This window comes from Pyrgilauda ruficollis, unplaced genomic scaffold (assembly GCF_017590135.1).
Source record: "Pyrgilauda ruficollis isolate IOZ18807 unplaced genomic scaffold, ASM1759013v1 scaffold22, whole genome shotgun sequence".
Classification (NCBI taxonomy): Eukaryota; Metazoa; Chordata; class Aves; order Passeriformes; family Passeridae; genus Pyrgilauda; species Pyrgilauda ruficollis.
In genome coordinates this window covers 437035-445750 of record NW_024521428.1, presented here as the reverse complement: position 1 = coordinate 445750, position 8716 = coordinate 437035, and positions in this window count along the sequence as shown.

The following is an 8716-nucleotide window of genomic DNA, read 5'->3' as shown; positions in this document are numbered from 1 at the left end:
GCCTCGCCGGGCCCCGCCGTAGCTACCGAGCTGCGCCGGGCGGCGGGAGCAGGCGCGGGCAGACAGGTGCCCTCCTCCCGAACCGCTGCTCTCCCCGCCGCTGGCATCGCCGCCGCGCCGCACGGTGCTGGGCAGCGTCGCCCAGGCAGCCCCCGAGGTCGGCGCGCGTCCCCGCGGAGCGCCGGGCGGCCCCGGTTTTCCGGCGGGACGTCCCGCGGGCGGCGGACGGTGTCTGCCCGCGGGCACCGGCGTGCGCCTGCCCCGCACTTGCGGCCCGCTGTTGTGGTAGCTCCCCCGATCTAACGATGGGACGCTCGGACGGGGATGTCCTCAAAGTACTCTGGGCGGCCGCGGGCGGCGGGAGCGGCCGGGACCGCCCCGGGACACCCCCTTTGGGTGGGTTTATACCGGCTGTCGGGCAGCTGCTGCACCGGCGGGCCCCGGGGCCGCCCCCGGTGTCGGAGAGGCGGACGTGTAGTTCTGAACCACAGAGTGCCTCGAAAGCGCTCTTATCCGGCGTGTCGGGTGCGCCCGGTGCCTGTCAGGTGCGGGCAGGAGCCGCTCCCGCCCTCGCGCTGCCTGCGGGGCCAAGTCTCCGGGAGCGCTCGGCCGCTCCGAGCCCGGCGTGTTCCTCCAAGCCCGGAGTTCTCCCCTCCGCTCTCCGGGCGCTGCCGGTGCTGTTACAGCCCCACAGAGCCCTCCTGACAGGCGGAACGGAGCGGGGTTTGAAGCTGAAGCTTCCCCTCTCAAGGGAGCGTAATTTCATTTTTATGTATAAGGTGTGTGATTTATCGAAGGCGAGAACTGCAGCGTGTGCATTTATTTATTGAACTCTTCAATCGAGTGCCCCATTTTGTGCCCTTTAAAGTCCATGACAAGGGTTTCATTGGCTCGGAGGGGACAAGATAGTTCCTTTCACTGTTCTGTATTGCTCTTTCATGCGATATGATAAAATTTACTATTGGACCTCTTCAGGAGACTTAGGAATGGAGACGGTCTTAAAACTGTGAACTTAATCTCACTTTCAATGTCATATATATACTGGATATGTTTAATTGTCTTTGATCTCTTACGAAATCCACTTGAGCTGTAGTTTAGTGTACCGGCTTTTGATTTTAAAAGGTCAGTGTAGAGATTCCTTGTGAAGTTGTATTGCTGTAGTAAATGTTTCAATTAATTATTTTTCTACTTTTTTTTTTTTTTTCCCTGAGAAAAAGGAATAGACCTATACTGCTGTTTTGAAGTTTTCCCTACAGGAAATGATGGCAAATGCCATACATTGTTCTGTAAAATTCTGTCCTGGAGTTGGAATTGAAATATGCTAGGCAGTATTTCTGGAAGGGTAGATCCTTTATTATTGAGCTGTAGTCTTCAATGATCTTCAGGTACTTAATAATGACTTGTCCAATTTAAAGAAGAAAGACAATGGAATTCTGCCTTCTGTTTTTTTTTCCTTGTTTTTCGACCAAGCTTAGTGCTGTAGCTTTGTCACAGCAGACAACTCCTGTCTTAGTTTCAGCATTTTAGAAAGGGAAGTTTGCATTCACTAGGTAAAGTACAGTATCCCATGGTTTGGTTTGAAGTCCAGGCAGGTGTCTCTTGTGGGAGGCACGGTCCGGTGATTACAGCTGCGGTGTTTGTGTTGGAGGTGCAGGGTCTTGCACCCTCACTAGGCTTTTGTGGCCATCCAACAAGGCAGTCTCTTTAGAGACTCAAATCTTTAAGTCCTTGTCAAGCTTGCATATTACAGTGGTGCGCACATGTAATAAAATGCTTGATGGGGAAAGCTATTTGCAGATTTTTAGGGAAATTGAGTTTTTGTTATTTTACCATAAATTGTCAGGCTTTTAAAAAGTTGCTTCCCTAGCCATTATTGCAGATACCACGTAGTAAATAAAAATGCACTGCATTTTATAATTTTCTGTCTTTGATTGCATAGCACTCTGGTGAGCGTTGGCAGTTCTCTTGTCCATTTCTGTGAGGGTTGTTACCCATCTGAATTTGACAGAAAGCAAAATTGCACGACTTGAGAATCACATTTCGCTGTTACGGTTAACAACTGCGATCCTTTTCCCTTTGCTGGGGTTAATCGGTAGTTCTGGGGCAGTGGGTCTGCTGGGACAGAGTGGGTCTGTGAAGTGTTTGCTTGGCCTTTTGACTGATGGCACAAATTTATCCTGGAAATCAATGCAATGTGCTTGATCCTTACAAGGTTCATTACAGTGAAAGAAAGTCTGAACTAATCTGCTTTTAAAAAAAGCAGCAGGGGAGAATAATCCTCCTTGGAGCTGCTGATACAGCTGATTGCTGAGCAGTCCTGGAGACAAGAGTGCAGAACCTCTCTCTGTACTAAACAATAGATGGTACAATCCAGGCTAGAATCAAGCTTTTTGAGGCTGATACAGAAGAGAAGAATTACATCCCTTTCTCTCTTGCGTTGGTCTTTGACAGCTCAGCTGCCTTGAAGAAAACAGAAGTGATTCTTTGTGATATGTATATATTTCAGAAATTGCTGTAGATTTGCTGCCTGGGGCTTAAATGCAAATTGCACTATTTTGCTAATTATTACCTTTCATTTTAGATAATGCAGTATATAAAATAGGACATACCATTACAGGCTTTTTGGTTAGGAAGGAAAATGCTGATTGTGAAGTGTAATGGCAGAGAGCCAAGGTCACTTCTATCAGACTTCAATCTTGCCCAGATCCTTGGACCGGTGTGTTAGAATCACACCAGGGATCTGTTTCTGTGTGAGTTTTAATTAACCTTAGAAGACAGAGCAGGGTCAGCCTCTCTGTTGCTATCATGCCTGTATTTTGCTTCTGCACCTTATACTTTAGAGAAATCTTCTTTGCGTATATGCTATTTTCTGAAATCAACACATGTTGTTTATCTCTTGGGCAAAATTCTGTGGAGTTTGTATTTCTTTATCAGGTCTCTGGCCTTTCTTTTCTATAGTTTGTCACAGACTTGGTCTGTACAGACTGCTGAAAGCCGTAAGAGGGGCTGAGCTGGGGGTGAACTGGCACTGGTGCTGCTTCTAAAGTTGTCCAAGACCATTCTTCAGAAACACTCCTGAAATACTACAGGTGTTTGGAGATAAGTGGTACACATCTTCAGTACAAGAGCTGTAGAAGTGGCGTGTACCTACTGATATATGACTGAACAAATTTGGGATCCTATCAACACATAATGGTGTGACCCAGTGCCTCTGTTTCAGCCTGTAAAAAACCAACAGTCTTGTTCTAAATGATATTGTATATTTTGAGGTGTTCACATTAAAGCTGTTTAAATGCAGAGTATGGTATTAGACATTATAAAAGGGTCCAGCTGCTGAAAGAGCACACTGGAAGAAAGAAGGAAAGGAAATCCAACAACTGTGTGCCCCCCCGCCCCGGGAATAGACAGGAGGCTAAGAGTGCTTTATAATGGTAGTCGCATTACTCACAAGGTTATAATTTATTGGCTCCTCTGTTTCCATTACCACTGTCGAATTGCTTGGGGAATTCAGGTTCTGTCAAAGTAAATGGCTCCCTTAGATTGTTGAGGCATTATGGTAAATCTGCCGTCTTTACTGAGTGTGGAGTTCGGGGTTGGTTTTTTGTTTTTTTAACAATTATTGCAGTTTATCACTTAATTTTTTTTTGGGAGTTCTTAAGATCTAATAGCCAGCTAAGTGCATGCAAGTCTTTAGTAATTTCCTCTCAAACCAGGCGTCTTGCACTCCAGGTGCAAGGCTTATTGCTTGTTTGCTCATAATACAAACTGAGAACAACATTTGCATGAAAAAGAAACAACCTAGTAAAACAAAACATGTCCTTTTTCCCAGAAGAGAGAACATGGCCGAAGTGATGGATAGGGATGTGGTGTGTTACCAGATGGGTTGTAGGTACTGGTGAAGAGTAAGATGTGCACATAAGGAAAATGATGTGTCAGCGTGCCTGAGCAAAGTGACGGATGGGCTGCACTCCCGTGTTGCACGGGATGCATCTCATGTGTATCAGCTTTGCAGAGCTATTTCACTGTTTCAGGAGGAAGGCTGCCATTTGCTAGCCCTTGGCTTCGTGCAAGTTTTGCAAGCAGAGGGAACAACGCTAATTTGCTAAATAAGCTTTTCAGCTACTCTGTAGAAATTCTCCAAAAGAGATGTTCTGTCACTTTTTTTTAAGAGTTCTGCCTCATCCTAGACTGGGTACTGTGGGTTAAAGGAGTAGACCTCACAGTATTTCTCTGCTGCCCTGTTTCTTTCCTTTTTGGTTGCATTTTCTATGAGGTGAAGATCCCACCCTGTGTTACACAAGAGGAAGCAGATGGAGTCTGGCGTTTATATGCATTTATATATATTACAGCAGGAGAGGACTGTGTAGGGGACATGCTTTGTCTTGGGCAGAGGGTAGTCTTCAGCTTGCCTTTTTAATGGTCAGGCTTGCACAGACTGGAGTGCTGTTCAGCAGTGTGCCATGTACATAAACCCAGGGACTTACTTTTGTTCATTCTCTTTGATTTATTTCATTCTGATGCTGTAGTTTCACTGATCAGCACTTGAACTTTGTCATAAAGCCATCCAAAAAGGAGTGATGTTCCACGTGTCAAAGGCTCTGATCTTGAGGATTTCCTTTTTGTCTGGCAGATGGCTAAAAACGTGTTTTGACACAGGAGATTAACTACCATACTAAAGGATATTGTGAAGAATATAGCCAGAAGTATTTAAAACCCCAGCAGCTGAAGCTGTCTCCACAGAAATGAGTGAGCAAAGGAGAGGGGATTGTTGAGGGGCTGTGTCAGAAAAATTTGTCATTCACTGAACACTTATACTTTCCAGAAAATGTGCCATTTGCAGGTGTCATATTTATGTCCTTTACGTTTTCCAGAAATGGAGTATTTTTACTTGTGATTTTTTCTGTGTGATAATGTTATTTAACTTGCAAGCTAGAAAAATGTGTGATGGACCTGATGTGACCAAAGGGTGCCAATGCTGACTTTTTCTTCTGAATTGGGGTGGCCAGCAATGGCTCAGTCACACCTAAAAAAGTTGTGGGACAGTGGAGAGGGCTTTGTGTCATTAGTCCCAAACCCTCCCTATTAGTTTGTGTCAGTGTGACATGCCTCTGTAGGACTTCTCTTGATGTCAGATGTGAATGCTAAGTTTAATCCCTGCACGTCATCCTTCTGAATGATTCATGATGAATGCTGGTAACGTTTAGCATATGACAGGGTTCCGTGTTCAGTAGCTGGCTACTCAGAGACAGATGGATAGGCTTGCTCAACTCAGCCCTAAAGTGCACATTTCAGCCCTGGCAATTTTTGCTCAGTTGCCCTAAAGCTCTGCTGTTATTTCAAGGCATATGCAGGACATGGTCATTGATGTCTAGCAAGCTGCATGACCTTTCTGGGCTTCACATTTCCCAGCTGGAAACCTGCCCCAGTAGCACTAGCCCACCCTTGTGTGCTTCTCAGTCTTCCAAGGAAGCTGCCCTGCGAACGCAGAATTATTACTAGAGAAGCTGGGTTTTGGGAAAATTGAAAAGTGCTGGCTGTATACACTGAAGCTACCATGGTTGTTTTCTGCTGTTGTGTGGGGTTTGGCAGAGATGCTGCACTTGGTTTGCGGGGACGTCGGCGCAGGGATGCAGCGATGTATGCTGTTCATGGACTGTAATAGTACACTGTATTCCTTGTTTCTAATCTTATCAGTTCATGTTCAGGCAGACTCCTGGTTCTGGCTGGGTGCCCAACAGGTCAGACAGGCTGCAGGCACTGGCTGGTAATGCTGGGTGCCTGTACTTGCAGGTCAGGAGGAGGCTACGCATGCTCTTTCTATTTGATGCTGTGTCCATATGATCAATAAGCTGCCACATAAAGTGCTACAACAATTTTTTATTTATGCCATAGAGGATTCATTTCTCTGAGAAGGTATTTTCTTATACTATAGAGTTATTTTTTTCTGCTGTCTCATAATTTTGGTTTAGTAATCCCATTAGGATTTCATCTTGAAAAGGCTGGGTAGTTCTTGAGTTTTGCACTGTTGTCTTTATACTGTCCCCTCTAATTTCACTATGCTGTTCAATATTCCATGTTGTTTGTCTTAAGAAACTGTGCTTAAATTTCAGATAAAAACCATTGTTTACTCTTGCCCTTCAGCGACCCACCTGAAATATCTTCAGCTGTGAGATGACACTTGTTTTCAAAGCTGTAGATCATTCTTTCTTGGAAGCCTTTCCTTAAGCTTCAGGAGGCATTAAAACTAATATTTCATTCTGATTAATGTCTTTAAGCATTGCCACATTGTAATTGATGACCTATAGAGCACTGGATTCATTGTGTTCAGGGACTCTGTGACTTCTACAGACCAAAACTGCTGGGGGTGAACATGGTTTCAGCTTTCCTACATTCACTCATCACATATCAAGCTAAATTTTTACAAACATGTTCAATGCAGTCCTGTTAAAAACTGGTATTTTACAGCAGGTTTTCCCAATCTGCCATGAACTGTCATGGGAAGAACCCAAGATTAGTTCTAACAGGACATGAGTGCCTGGACAAAGATAAAGTACAGGATTTGAGAAGGTTGCATGACCTTGGTGTTGCCCAGCTCCCACAGCAGCTGTGCTTCTGCAGCTGGGGAGGGAGTGACAGGGAATACAGTGCCAGCTGACAGCTACCTGTTTATCCCTAGTCTTGCACCAAAACAAACTGCTCCTAATGACAGAAGCCTCTTGCTTGGAGCAGCCTGGTACTTTGGCAGCAAAGTTACTGGTCTGACCATTATGCACCAAAAAAAAAAAGAAAAAAATTAAATAATGAGAAAAATTTCTTTGATGCAGATGGGCCTGCAAACAGGTTCTCCCCATATATCAGCCCCATATCCTCTTTCTTTTGCTAGTTTGGATTCATCTGACAGCTTGAGCCATGCCTTTTCCTGGCTGCATGGGGTGGCGGGGGGGTTGCTGATGTGCTAGTTTTACTCACTTGGCTCCATTACCGTCTTCCTCAGCAGTAATGTTAAACTTGTTACCTCCACTTTGTGGGAAGTTTTGCTTATGTTGCTAGAGGATTGCTGAAAAACCTTTAAAATTGTTTGAATAGCTTTAAAAAGAAAAACCCACAGCATGTGCCTAATAATTTAATCTAGTTGTCTTTGTATGTAATTTGAATGGTTTTATTCCGTTAGACAGAACAAACATTAATTTAATGATGCATGTACATGAGATGGCTCTTAGGGGAAGAACAGAAGGAGAGAGTATTACTTTTGGTATTAAAAAGACATTTTGTTTTCAAAAGCAGAGAGAAAAATGTAAAACATCTGGAATAAAGAGCACTTTCTGACCAGTCTTTCGAGCATAAATTCCATAGGTTCTACAGAACTTGCTGCTCACTGATCAGCTGGGGCGACCTGTGAACTCAGGTGATGGGCAGCTGAATATCTGCCCAAAGGAGCTGCTGGAGCTCTTCAGGTGTCAGTGGAAGGGCTCAGTCTTTCACATCTGCAGGCCAGCTATTGAGGGGTTAAATAGTGAAAAACTTGCTTGGCTTTGTCTTACAACTGGTTTCTGGCACTTTCAAAGCATGGTTGGCCCCTGCTGAAGTTTGGCTTCTTGTCCTGTCGGAGTGGCTGGGATTTTTGGTGCAGTTGGTCTGTTTGCATGTGGTTGACCGAGGGCAGGGGTTTCTGAGGGACACAGATCCTCATGAACAATTTAAAGCTGTTTCTGCAGCAGGTCTTCGTCTTGTCCCGTTTTGGAAACGGGAGGGCTTAGCTGTCTGGTTCGCAGCACTGGATGCCAGGAGGAGAAGGAAAGCTGTGGGATTCACTAATTAAAAAAAGGGAGAGATGGAACTGTTTTCTTTCACCATGGTGTTTGCATAATATAATTTGACTCAGGAATGCTGAGGAATTTTTATTCACTTGCAGTGGCAATGAGACAAAGGTGCAAAACCTTTTCCTGCTTTGCAGCATTCAGCCTCTTTCTTTTTTTTCTTTTTTTTTCTTTTTTTTTTTTTTTTGAAGATACCTAAAGGATTTGTGGTAGGGAGGAATTTGTCCCTCATGTTGGCTGTCAACAGGAATATGATTTATCAGACAAGTGAAACTAATGCTGTATATGGTTAAGAAGTGCCTTTCTGTGCTCAAAAATGGTATTTATGAGAAGAGATTGCTTCTTAGTCAATGCTTAGAGTGTCTTTCCACTGCTACAGCAACAAGCAAAAGAGTCTGATTATTCAGGCAAGTTAGCATTAATTTTTTTCCAAGTTTTTTTAAAATCTGATGCAAACCAATATGAATTTGCCATTGCTAATTTTAGAGTGGTCTGCTTGTATAAGATAACAAATCCCAGTTTTACTTTAAAGAGAAAGTATTTTAACAGAAGGCTGGCAAGATTGCTATCAAAATGCTAATGATCATTTCTCCTACAGTCTCAGTTATTTTCAGAGGAAGGACTAGAATAGATACATAATCTGAATAATATTGATTTTAATATGTATTACTGTCTCATTAAGCTGTTACAGTCTTTCCCCTTCTGGACAAAGGTTCATTAATTGCTGCAGTTGATGTGTCATTAAAGTGGGTTTAGGTGCAAGATGAGTAGAGGGAAAGAGAGATCTAAAACATGATTGTGCAGTAGTGGATGGACCTTTGGGTTAAGATATTGCAGCCCTAACCAAACGAAGGGGACACTGCTGTGTTTGATGTGCTGCCTCCTGATTGCCTTCCCTG